This window comes from Schistocerca cancellata, chromosome 10 (genome assembly GCF_023864275.1).
Source record: "Schistocerca cancellata isolate TAMUIC-IGC-003103 chromosome 10, iqSchCanc2.1, whole genome shotgun sequence".
NCBI lineage: Eukaryota > Metazoa > Arthropoda > Insecta > Orthoptera > Acrididae > Schistocerca > Schistocerca cancellata.
Window position 1 is genome coordinate 182,518,959 of NC_064635.1, and position 13,585 is coordinate 182,532,543.

A 13,585-nucleotide genomic window follows, 5' to 3' on the forward strand; every position below is an offset into this window, starting at 1 on the left:
CACTAATACACTTATGGGCACACTCAGATAACTTCTGCAAACCATTTGAATAAAAGTTGTTAGATTTCGAGTCCAACCAAGTGTTCACGGCATCAATCACTACTTTGTCAATTGGTTTGGGAAAAGAAAAAAGTCTGATGGAGCAAAATCTGGAGAATATTGCAGATGGTGTAACAATTTGAACCCGCAGTTGTGCAGAGTTTCCAGTGTTGTGAGGGCTTTCTGCACTGGTGCATTTCCTGATGTAAAAGAACCCTGCGCACCAGTTTGCTGCACCTTTTTTCTCTCAAATAGTGCAGGAGGTTGCAGTAGTATGATACATTGATAGTTACGCCCTTTTGCAAGTAATCCACCATAATACCCCTTCTGCATCCCAGAAGACTGATGTCATCACCTTACTGGCTGATTTTTGCACTCAGAATTTTTTTTGTGAGGAAATGGATGAAGGATGATTACATAGTCGTGACTGTTGTTTTGTCTCAGGATCGAAGTTCATCGACTTCAAATTGGTGGACGATGTCTTCACTACACTGCACCTGCTCCTATCTCTGTTCTGCATTCAAGTCTTTTGGGACACACACAGATGAAACTTTCAGCATTCCCAAAATATCCACAGCAATGTCATGGGCATGCCCATAGGAGATTCTAAATGTGGTTTGAATGTGCTACAATGTTGCTAGACCATCCTGCAAAATCGTATCGTGAATTGCAGTCACTGTTTCATCAGTAGCAACGGTGACAGGCCTTCCACCCCTTGGTATGTCTTCCACACTCATTCTAATATGTTTGGAGGTGGAACCCCAGTTTTTCACTGATGCATAAGACGGAGCACTGTCCTTAAGTGTATTCTGCATGTCCTCTGCAATTTGCTTCGGCGTCATTCTCTTCAAATGAAAATATTGAATTTCAGCATGGTTCTTGATTCTCTCAATATTCGTCATTTTGCTTACACTAAGATATACAATGTATCCTAGTGGCAAAACTAATTAAGCTGGAGTTGCAAAATTTGATTTGCATAACACAAAGGGTCACCATAAAAGTAGGTGGTGGTGTTTGTGCGAGACATCTAGGTAACTAACTCAGTCTAGAAACTTTTCGACCATCCCTCGTCTAATTCGTGCAGTGTATGCTCTGCATAGAGTAACAATAATTCATTCTTGACTTCTTAGGTTTGAAACTGTAGGTTTTAGCCTCTCTCTGAAATAAATATCTTAAAGTTTCATATTATGGAACAGTTGTAGGAAGACAAGTGTTTAGAGGTATTGTAAATGAACTGACACGAGGAAATTGGTGATGCACAGACATGAAAAAGAAAGATTCTGTAATGTATAATTACACTGAGCAATTGTTCCTGGTCAGATTTTGCTTACCAGTAGACAAGGCCAGTATGAAAGTCTTCCACACAAGTAACGATAGAATCAGTTGGGGTAGGTGGGGAGGGGGTATCTGCAGTGTCAGAGGAAGTTAGAGGAACCATTACATACATGATGTGAAGAAACTGAAGAGGGAAGTGTCGGGCAGTAATAATTTTTAAACTTAGAGAGATTATGCTACCTTGCTTAAAAGTAAGACTGCCGTTGGATAAGAACCATTAAATTCATTGGAAACATTACTTAAATCTAATCCTGCAGATCGTATGTTTTAGTAAGTTGTTACACAATTTAAAAATTTATGCCACTCATTAAAATTATTTAATATTTTGCAGAGGTTTAAAATGAGTTGATAGACAGGAATCCAGAGTGTCCTTTTTCAGCAGCTGTTTGTATCATTCTGACATTATTTTTCTGTAGTTTTACGGAACCAGCGATGTTAATAATGTCCCTATATTGGCAGGCAAAAAAAAAAAATTGACGGTCAACAGCCTTTGATACTTGTGTCAACTTCCGATACTCATGCCTTCCAGATGTAACACCATTCATCCAGACTTTGAGATATCTTTGTGTGTTTCATCAGGATTGTACCAGAGCCACCTGAAACTTAGATAGGAAAAGTTCTGATGTTGGTCCCCTTGAGATTCTGTCTATGGAAATAAGGCCATCAATTCCACACATCACCTCACAAATAAAGGGTGTTGCATAAAGGACTTTACAACTTTAAAAATTCATATAAATTTATTGAAAGAAGATACAGAGCTGGGTTTAGTGTTATTTTGTAGGGAGACACATTAAGTTGTTTTTTACCTTAAACTAAAGATGTTGTATGTGGCTTCTGTTGGTTATCCTGCACACATCCCGTCAGAAGCCAGTTTCTTTGCAAACTCACTGTAGTACTGCAGGTGTAACATGCTTAGTGGCAGCGTAAATTCTTGCTCTAAGTTCAGATAGAGAAGCTGGCACAGGAGGTACAAACACAATATCTTTGATGAATCCCAATTAAAAAGAAAAGAAAAACAAACAAAAATGAAAGTGATGTCAGGTATGGGGGCCATGCAATTGATGCATCACGGCCAATCCATTGACCTGGAAAGTGGTCATTGAGAAAATCCAGGACGTCAGCTAGGTGGTAGGGTGATGCATCATCTTGCATGAAGTAAAAATTTCATTCTTGATCGTCCTCATCGATCGGTGGTATCAAAAATTGATGTAACATATCCAGGTCCACTATACCGTTGATGGTTCTCTTATGGAAAAAATGGGCCATACACTTTGTTCTTGCTCAATTCACAAAAAGCATTCAGTTTAGGGCTATCACAAATTTATTGCAATGTGTGGAAATTACGCTGAATTGTTGTCACAGACTTTGGTTCTTCAGATCAAAAACACAGCTAGCACACTCAGGTCTAGCGAAGGCAGCCATCTTTAACGCAACTGCCGCTAACGTTTCTTACGGTGCAATTCAGCACTAGCAAACTACATGAGACAAAACTTGTATTCCCCTACAAATTGACACTACAATCACCTCTGTAGGTACTAAGAATTAATTTACATAATTGAAATTGTCAAAATCATTACCGTTGCATGATGTGAATCACTGTGGTGAAGTATATCTGAACCTCCATATGGCTTGATTCTCCTGCAAAGCTGCACGTGATACATAGAAATTTTCAATTTTGTCTAAAACTTTGTGTCATTAGTAATCTAGTGCTCTTTCAGACAAATAGCTAATATTTGCACGTTTTCACATAATGATTTCCAAGACTCTGGCCTCGCCAGCTAGAGACAGTGGTCATGTGCGTGAGAGTTGAGATTGCATGAATGAATGTGTGTATGTTGTCTAATTAAGAAGGCCTTTTAGCTAAAACCTTATTTATTTAGCTGTCTTTCTGTAGGGCCAGCCTGCGACTCAGTGCCCCCACTATATGGTGATTAGCAATTTATCCTTTTCATATATTTTTCTTTTTCTATACTCAGGACAAGAAGTTCTTTGAAAGATGGAAAAATGTAGCCATACAATGAAAATCTTCTAGGTTGTAGACTTTCTCTTGTAGGTATGTTTGCGCATGTCCCGTTGGCAATCTTGTGATAATTCAGTCCAAGGATCACCCATCACAGCATGCTCATTCTGGTCAGTGACTACCTGTGTTTTAGGCATGGTCTTGCTTCATTGGCTGTCTCATGATCTCACTTCATCGGCTGTGTTGTGAATATTTTTAAGACATGATTCACTGATGCTTGGTTCTTGAGAAAAACTGTGAAACTGTTGCTCTCCACTTAAGATGTTGAAGGGCCATAGAGCCAACTCTCACTTCTCTCTGGCCGTCTCCTGTCTCAGTGCTGCAGTTAGAAAGTGTTGTGGATGCCAAATGTTGGATAGCTTTTCCACTGCTGTTTTATTGTGTTAGTGATGTTTCCCTTGTATATGAATAACACTTTTTGTCCCACACTTTAGCACTGAAAACTACAGTATCACAAATGTCCCTTTTGAGCACTATATGAAACTGAAAATAGCATTAAACATTTGCTCTGTCGAATACTGCCAGTGTCTCTTCCTCTACATTTAAAGACTTGAAACATTATTTTTGAAAGTAGCTTGCAGAAAAAAGTGAAAAGAAAATATTGATGATTATAAATTATTGTATCCATAATAGTCCCAAGTTGAAACCTGGAAATTTTTTTGCTACCTAAGAAATATTATTCAAATTGTTTAAAGTCATAGAAATATCTGCATCTCTTCTCAAAATTTATGTTACGATCCAGTATCTGTGTAATCCCCCGCACCGCCCCTTTCTTACAAATGATTGTAAGGGTTAATAACGAAATTTCAGGCTAAATTCTAGAACATTGGTGTAGGTGAGTTGCTCTTCTGACCTGAAATGATGCAAATTCGCATCAAATTGAACAGGTAGGGCCTTGAAATTATCCCAAGTGGAACTAGGCCAACTTATTCTGGGTCATTCCATCTGCTAACATTTTGTAGAACATCCTCCTTAGGTGCCATAGCACTGTGACAAAACGGTACTATATTGTCAGTGACTCTTAAGTGCTCAACAGACACAGTGGAAACTTGCAGCTTCACTGTGCTAGATGTCGGTTGCCCGCTTTTGCCCCATTGCATCTCACGTGGACCTCGGTAGCAGCGACTATGCAACATTATTGCAGTGAGGGAGTTCTAAGCGTACCTGCATCACCTGCTCTGAGCGGAACCTAAAATAAGGAGAAACCGTTTTGAAGTCAACGGGAGTGTACACCTTGCTCTCATTTTGTTTGAGCCCACGTGCGCGCATGGGCAGCTTTTATTTTCTGTATATTTATTTACTTGCAAGTAAGAAAGTGCTGTTGTGTAGTTTTCCTGACATATTTCTCTTACACTTGTGGCAAACTTATTAATGATCCTGTGTCTAAACTTTAAAATCAAAGAGGTTTCCCAGTACTAGCCAGAAAAAGTGCCTGCTCCTCCCTGCTGGTTTTCTTACTCTAGTTGAGATGTACAGGTGGTGGCTGTTAGTCTTCTTGGATTTGTCACATTAGCTCTTACTGGCCGCCTTGTGGGATCTGAGAATAAAATATTGTTGAAATGAGATTGAACTCCTACCTTCCTCCTTGTGCTTCAGTTTGATGGGTCCTCTGATGCTGTTTGCTTCATTTGTGAACACATTCACTTACCCTGCTGCATCTCCATTTTGCCATAGTCCCTCCATCCCCTCCCATATAGATACACACTGTGATTTTAGTATGGTCACTATCATTCATATTTGTTTGCATAAACATTGACCACCTCTTAAACTGCTTGAACGATCTGTCAGTTTTATAACAAATTTAGTGGTTAATTACATGATAATGAAATAGAGGCAAGCAGTTGACATCCTTTCAAGTGCATTAAATTCGTAGATTAAAAATGTTCGTGCTTGTACGGATTGTTGCAACAATAAAGGTGTACTAAAATTGCTAAAGACAGTAAAAAATACCCAATTCAGAAGAAAATGTTTTCTGTGGTTCCAGGTAGAAATAAGAAGAAAATATTTTAGGTGTGCTTATTTATAACATATTTTACATAGGATGATGACATGTTCATTCATTCATTCATTCATTTCATTGTTGCCCTTATGGACAGTGTTTGAACTCGAAAATCACATGATGACACAATTTTCACTTCTTTCCTTTCTTCCTCTTCTCTTCCCAAAATCTCTTCATCCTTTGGCTGTGCTCCTGTTTCCTTTGCTCTGTCCATAATGTTCCTGTCTTCTTTCTCTCCTTTACAATAAATTTTGCACTCCTAACTTTGTTTCTGAAGTATTTCCTGTCTCCTATCATTTGCCTGTTGATCCCTATCTGCCTTAAGTCTTCGTCTATTTCATGATACCAATTTGTTTTCTTGCTTGAGCTGTTTACTACATCAAAAATTTTCTTTGTAAGTCAGTTGTTGTCCATTCTCTGTATGTGCCCATAGAAAGTTAATCTGCGTTTTCTGATCGCGTCTGTTAGTCTGTCAGTGTGCTGGTACAGCTCTTTGGTAGGTATCTTCATCCATATGCCATCTCTGTGAATTGGTCCAAATATTTTTCTGAGAATTTTGCGTTCTATTTTTTCTGTGTCTATGATGCCTGATGCTCCAATTGTGGTTGTTTCTGACGCGTACAATGCTTCTGGTAATACAACTGTTTTGTAGTGCCTAAGTTTGGCCTGCCTCGATATGCTTTTCTTATTATAATGTGACCATGTGAGTTTGTATGCCTTCTGGAGTTTCTTCGTTCGTTCCATGTTAGCCGCCTTGTTTGATCCTCCCATTTGTATGTACTCCCCTAAATACTTAAATTTTTCGACTCTTTCTACGGATCCATATACAGTATGGATGGTGTGTACATTGTTGGTCTGTCGTTCCATATATTGTGTCTTCTCGTAAGATACCTGCAGACCTGTTTTGGCAGCTATTTCATGCAAGCATTCCAGTGCTTCCTTTGCCTCCTGTGTATTATTGCTGAGTATGGCTATATCATCTGCAAATGCCAGACATTTTATGATTGTTTTGGTTTCACGTGTTCTTCCCAGCTGTATTCCTTTAACTTGTTCCTCCCACTGTTTGATAATTTTGTCTAACACCATGTTGAACAGGATTGGTGAGAGCCCATCTCCTTGTCGGACACCTGTGTGTATGTGGAAGGGTTCCGAAATTTCTCCCATGAACTTAATCTTGGAGGTAGTGTCTGTAAGCGTCTGTTGTATAAGTGCCTTGGTTTTTCTGTCGATACCATATTCTTCCAGCACGTCAAAGAGTGTCTGTCTGTCTATGGAATCATATGCTTTTTTAAAGTCCACAAAGGTAACTACAGTGTTTCTTGCCTGTCTGACTTTCAAAAGTGTTCTCAAGTTCCAGATCTGTTCGATGCATGATCTCCCTTTTCTGAAGCCTGCCTGGTATTCCCCAATTTGCAGATCTGCTTGTGGTTCTAGTCTGTTTAATAGCACCTTAGAGAAAATTTTGTATGTAACTGGTACTAGCGAAATGCCTCTGTAATTGTTTGGATCTGACTTATCACCCTTTTTATGTAATGGATGGATCAATGCACATTTCCGTTCCTCTGGCACTTTCTCTGTGATCCAAATTTCGGAGATAATCTTATGGATTTTTTTTGGTGATGTTTTCATCTTGGAGTTTCCAGATCTCGGCGATAATACCATCTTCTCCGGCAACTCTGTTATTTTTCATTTGTTTTATGATTTCCTCTACCTCTTCTATTGTGGGTGGATCAGAATCGGCATTAGGTGTGGTCTTTTGGAATGTTAATTTTCCTGTAGGTTTTTTGCAATTAAGAAGTTTATCAAAGTAATGTTTGAGAATTTTACAGTTTTCTTTTGTGTTTGTTTCCAGGGATCCATCTGTTCTTCGGAAGCAGAGGCTAGGGGGTTGATAGCCCTTAATATTTTCTTTGAAAGTTCTGTAAAAATTTCTTGTGTTATTTCTTTTGAAATCTTCCTCAAATTCTTTTAGTCTGTAATTGTCATATGCTCGTTTTTCCCTTCTGATTTCCTTCGATGCTAGTTTCTGAACTTCGTGAAATTCTTTCCATGTTTCTGAATTTCTGTAGCTACTGAACTTGTCCCATGCTTGCTTTCTTCTCTCAATGGCTTCATCACAATTTGCGTTCCACCACCTATGTTTGCGTTTTCTAGGTGGTTGTCCCCAGCACATAGTCTTCTGAACTGCCTTCGCCAGATCTGTCCATGTGTCTATTGAATGCCTATTAATTTCTTCAACGATTTTATCCCTGTTTATCTTCAAGTATTCCGGATCAGGTTTGACTATTTTGTTTTGCGCTGTCTGTATCAGTCTTGGGATTGGCCTAATCTTAACTTGTAGCAAATAATGATCAGACTCGAAGACTCCTTTACATGTTCTGACATTTAGAATTTCCCGTGAATTTTTCTTGGATATGGCCACATGATCAATCTGAAATTCTCCCCACACTGTGTTGGGTGCTTTCCATGTTGTAAGTTTTCGTCTTGGTTTTTGAAATTGTGTTGACATGATTTTGAGGTTAAAGTTTTGACAATATTTTATGAGGTGTTCCCCATTTCTGTTCGTGCGAATATGTGCTGAGTATGGGCCTATTATTTCTCTGAATTTTCTCTCCTTACCAAGCTGCGCATTGAAATCACCCATTAGAATTTTCACATGTCTTTCTGGTATGTTGTTAGTTACTTCCTCCATGTCTTCCCAGAAGTCTTCAATTTCTTGTGGCTTCTTTCTGTTATGGTCATTTGTAGGTGCATGTGCGTTGATAATTGTGTATGCTTTATTACCTGATTTGAAGGACAGTGTTGAGATACGTTCTGATATTGAATTGAAGTCTATGATGTTATCCATGACTGATTTGTGTACTGCAAACCCTGTACCAAACAATAATGGTGTTCCTCTTCTGACAGCAGGTTTACCTTTGTAAATCCTGTAATGTTCTGTGTCGAAATGGTTTTCATCTACGAAGCGCGTCTCTTGAATGGCAAGAATTTTGATGTGAAATTTATCTAGCATGTCTGTCAGTTGTTTTAGTTTTCCAAGTTTGAACAGAGTGTTTGCATTGAGAGTGCCAAGGTAGTGCTTGTGAAGAGGTTTTGAGAAGCTCCGACTCTTCTCCTCATGATGTTCCTGGTCCCCCAGAATCCGATGACCAGGAAAGTCCAGTCCGTTGACTGGGGCCTGGGGTAGCGATTTCTTTCCATTTGTTCCATCATGATTACTTCAAGTTGAAGTCGGTTGTGGTGACCTTTAACAAGATCACGGTAATTGCATGATGACATGTAATTTATACATAATTTACTTTCAAATGGTAATCTTGGAACCATTTAGGTACACTTGATCCAACACACAGGCCTTTGCACAACCATCTACATTTTGTGATGCAATTGCCAATGTTTTTTCTTCCCTTTGTCAGAGAAAACTTTACAGTAGTGCATAGCATTTTTTTGTTGGTAGTTGGAAGTATTGTCACTGGGAAATTGCGACTAAATTTGTCATGAAAAAGATTGGTGTGTGTAGCACTGACATTTCTCCTCCTGTAATCATTTATTTATTTATATAATAGAGGGAAACATTCCACGTAGCCTTTACAAATGTCTGCTTGTGTCTGTGTATGTGCGGATGGATATGTGTGTGTGTGCGTGTGTATACCTGTCCTTTTTTCCCCTAAGGTAAGTCTTTCCGCTCCCGGGATTGGAATGACTCCTTACTCTCTCCCTTAAAACCCACATCCTTTCGTCTTTCCCTCTCCTTCCCTCTTTTCTGACGAAGCAACTGTGGGTTGTGAAAGCTTGAAATTTTGTGTGTGTGTTTGTGTTTGTGTGTCTATCGACCTGCCAGCGCTTTTGTTTGGTAAGTCTCATTATCTTTTTAGATATATTTATTTATTTATTTTTTGACTTCCACAAGAGAGCTTTTACTTGAAACTGTTGGGGGAGTATGAAACCATTCTCCGTAGACACTAGGAAAACTTTTATGAAGAGTTTTTCACACCATTTCATTATTTTACATCCAAATGTGTATTAGATGATCCATGCCGGTCTTGTTGATGTAATCAGTAACAATAACTTTATCATTTTTCTTACCCTCTTTTGAACAAATGGGTCTCTCTATTGTGATAACCTGATGTTTTATTGGCAGGCAGTACACATTATATTCTTCCATTTCAGTACCAGAATAGGACCCTTTCCACGTAAATTCATTTCGTTTTAAACTCCGTTGTTTTGGAGATTGACAGTAAACCCTTTGTGTTCTTTGGTACAACTCCTATATGTAATGTTTGTTGCTGTTTACATTTTCAGTAAGGTCACACTTTTATATTATTGGCCGAAGTAAATATAGTGGCCTTCACTGTGATATGGGGGAGCACAACCTAACCACTAAAACTGGGATGCTGTTGTCAGTCTTTTCTGGTATTCCATTGTAAACCTCACAATTTACCACGTAGCTGCTGTTGCATCACAGAAGTCATATTTTCAAGCAATATTTATTTTTCATGTAAACACCAAAACTTGGAAACTATATTTATGTCTGAAAACGAAGTTTTTTTTTGTGATGGCACTGTTATATGAAACATTTTCAGACTGCTTGCCACATCAATTCAAAACACGAATATAGCTAATATTATGAAGAGGAACATGGTTTTGATCTCCTTTCTTGGTGTATGTCGAAATATTGTTCAGATGCAACATGAACTTATGCTTGGAAACCCATCACTGCTCAAAAATCAATTCAGAAATCTAGTTTGTAAAAGTGGCCCATTTGGCTAATAGTGACTAAGTTTTGATAATTTCACCACACTTATAAAGATTTTGAAAAAAAAAACACTACATTTGTGCATTTTTACTGCCAGTGAGTGTATAGCATAAGGGAAGACACATTTTGATTTTGAAAAAATGTAAATGGTGAACTCATACAGAATGTGTGCCATCTGCACGAGACATTGTGGCATGCCTATATTGTGTACAGGCATAGTGTGGATGGGCTGCCAAATAGCTGTTTGGCGAAGTGGGCCTACTGAAGTAGCGTCTGACTGAAATTGTTTTCCAAGTTTGTATCTATGAGTCACACAATGATGTTCTGTCACACCATTTTGTTGTGGTGTGTACATACCTTATGCTACACTTGAACTGCACATCTTTTTCATCAAAGAATTTCATCATTTCATTTGAAATGTATTCTCAACCATTGTCACACCTAAGTAAGCAGATTCTCGTGTTAAAACAAGCAGTAACCATTCCATAATATGCTTTAAAATAATGAAACACGTCTCTAATTGTTGGGTATAAGCTATTGTAAAGTAAGCATAGTTACCAGTGACAGTCACTATATATTTCTTTCCATCAAGAGAGACTCATGTTATAGTACCAAGCATATCACTGTGTATCAGTTCAAGTAGCTGTGCGCCTCGAACATGTGAATGAATATGTGGTACTTGTGTTTATTTACATAACTCAAACATTTATTTACAGTTCCAGTCAACTTTACTTTGTCCAACCCTTCTGCTGGATAGCAAAGCTTCTTCAAATGTTCAAAGTTCAAATGTCCTGAGCATTAATGCCACAAATTTAAATCACTGTCTGAAACACAAGCAGTACAGATAGCATCTGTAGTAAGTCTGAACAAAAGGATATACAAGCCGGAACTTTGTCTTTGATCTACATGTGTAACCATCAACTTTCTTTTAGTTCACACACTGACAGTAGATTATTTAGTAAACCTTTTGCTAAAAGAACTTATTTTTATTTGAGATTGTGCTTTCAACTCAACTTCTCAAACCTTTCTTGCAAACATTAATGTATCTTGTTTCGGTAACATTATTTCTTATTGGATTTTCAAATGCCCTCACATTCATCAAAGGAACAGATTCAGTGACTAAATGTTCCCTTGCCCTTCAGTCTAGAGATTTCTTCACTTCCACTTGTTTTAAATTAGTTGCAACATTTAAAGAATTATTACTTCAACGGCTATGTACAGCAACATCAAGGTGTCACAATGCAGAACTTGTTAGGTTCGACACTGACAAGCTAAATGATGAAAACTTTAGAAGAAGGTACATGATAGAAATTTCAAATAGGTTCGATGCTCTCAGGACACACGAAAATCAAGTCGAGGATGTAAATAAACAGTGGATCACCGTGAGGAATAATATCAAAGAGGAAGCGAAGGTCACAATAGGTACAAGTAAGAAGAACAGGAGGAAACTGTGGTTTGATGAGGAATGCAAGAAATTGGTAGAGGAAAGCACGATTAGATTGGGATAGAATGGGAGACAGAAAACGAGAGTAGTTCTTGAAAATGAGAAGGGATGTTAGTTGTAGGCTATGGGCAAAGAAGAGGGATTATTTGAACAATCCAATTAAAAAAAATGGAAACAAACAGTAAAACAAAAAACATAGGGAACTTTACCTAGACATAAATGGGTATAGGAAGGGTTCAAGGCTAGGACAAATGCACTTCGAGGGGATGCCGGGGGAATATTGACAGACCCCACTGCTATATTAAGTAAATGGAGGGCGTATTTTGAGCATCTATTAAATGTACACCAGGAAGCAAGAAATGAACAGGTGTACGAAATATATACAGCAGAACCCCAGATACCTGAGCCAACATTAAAGGAAGTAAGAGATGCAATCAACAAATTGAAAAACCATAAAGCACCAGGATCAGATTGCATAACTACAGAATTAGTTATAAATGGGGGACAGAAATCGGTGGAAGTAGTTCGCAAAGTGATAACTAAAGTATGGAACTCAGAGATGATACCTGAAGAGTGGCAGGAGTCGATTCTGCATCCCAATTTTTAAGAAGGGCGACAAAATGGATTGTAATTATAGAGGGATATCTCTATTACCAGTATGGTCCAAAATTTTCTCTAATATTCTGCTAAGCAGGCTTAAACCATATGCAGATGAAATTGTGGTGGATTACCAAGCTGGCTTTCGGAGGAACAGATCAACTATAGACCAAATACTCACCCTGTGTCAAATTTTGGAAAAGAAATGGGAATACAATAAACCAGTTCATAATCTTTTCATAGATTTTACAAAAGCATATGATTCAATATTGCAATCAAAATTGTACAGAATTCTTTTGGAACTTGGAATACCAAAAAAGTATGTTAGACTTATAGAAGCGAGTTCGAAAAACACAAAAGATAGAGTACACATAGGGAAATTGGAGTCGGAAGAATTTGTAATAAAGAACGGACTTAAGCAGGGAGATGCCCTGTCTCTGCTACTTTTTAATTTAGTCCTAGAATATACAGGGCTATTACAAATGATTGAAGCGATTTCATAAATTCACTGTAGCTCCATTCATTGACATGTGGTCACAACACACTACAGATACGTAGAAAAACTCATAAAGTTTTGTTCAGCTGAAGCCGCACTTCAGGTTTCTGCCGCCAGAGCGCTCGAAAGCGCAGTGAGACAAAATGGCGACAGGAGCCGAGAAAGCGTATGTCATGCTTGAAATGCACTCACATCAGTCAGTTATAACAGTGCAACGACACTTCAGGACGAAGTTCAACAAAGATCCACCAACTGCTAACTCCATTCGGCGATGGTATTCGCAGTTTAAAGCTTCTGGATGCCTCTGTAAGGGGAAATCAATGGGTCGGCCTGCAGTGAGCGAAGAAACGGTTGAACGCGTGCGGGCAAGTTTCACGCGTAGCCCACGGAAGTCGACGGATAAAGCAAGCAGGGAGCTAAACGTACCACAGCCGACGGTTTGGAAAATCTTACGGAAAAGGCTAAAGCAGAAGCCTTACCGTTTACAATTGCTACAAGCCCTGACACCCGATGACAAAGTCAAACGCTTTGAATTTTCAGTGCGGTTGCAACAGCTCATGGAAGAGGATGCGTTCAGTGCGAAACTTGTTTTCAGTGATGAAGCAACATTTTTTCTTAATGGTGAAGTGAACACACACAATGTGCGAATCTGGGTGGTAGAGAACCCTCACGCATTCGTGCAGCAAATTCTCAATTCACCAAAAGTTAACGTGTTTTGTGCAATCTCACGGTTTAAAGTTTACGGCCCCTTTTTCTTCTGCGAAAGAAACGTTACAGGACACGTGTATCTGGACATGCTGGAAAATTGGCTCATGCCACAACTGGAGACCGACAGTGCCGCACAGGATGGTGCCCCACCGCACTTCCATCATGATGTTCGGCATTTCTTAAACAGGAGATTG

At 38.8% G+C, this 13,585-nt stretch overlaps 1 protein-coding gene across 1 annotated transcript in view; it reads left to right on the forward strand.

Moving 5' to 3' along the window:
• Positions 1-13,585, forward strand: part of LOC126106881 (uncharacterized) — a 111,676-nt gene that overhangs the window by 26,528 nt on the left and 71,563 nt on the right. The window lies entirely within an intron of this gene.